The following is a 289-nucleotide window of genomic DNA, read 5'->3' as shown; positions in this document are numbered from 1 at the left end:
ATTTGGAACTCGACTGAGGAAAGAAATTTCCGAAATCTCCTTGTTTTTTCTTGTCCCTTTTTTGTATCATCTAACTGTCTGGATGTTTTGCGTTGTTTTCCCATTTTCTGTATTTCTTTATATATATATATATATATATATATACAGTAATACAGTAATCCCTCGACTATCGCAGGTATTACATTCCAAAACCCCAGCGCCAGGTGAAAATCCACGAAGTAGAAGCAGTACTGTACTGTATATTTTATAAAAATTACAATTTGTTTATATTTATTGTATTATAAATGCA

Source organism: Octopus bimaculoides, chromosome 8, assembly GCF_001194135.2.
Source record: "Octopus bimaculoides isolate UCB-OBI-ISO-001 chromosome 8, ASM119413v2, whole genome shotgun sequence".
Classification (NCBI taxonomy): domain Eukaryota; kingdom Metazoa; phylum Mollusca; class Cephalopoda; order Octopoda; family Octopodidae; genus Octopus; species Octopus bimaculoides.
Note: the sequence above shows the minus strand (reverse complement) of the source record.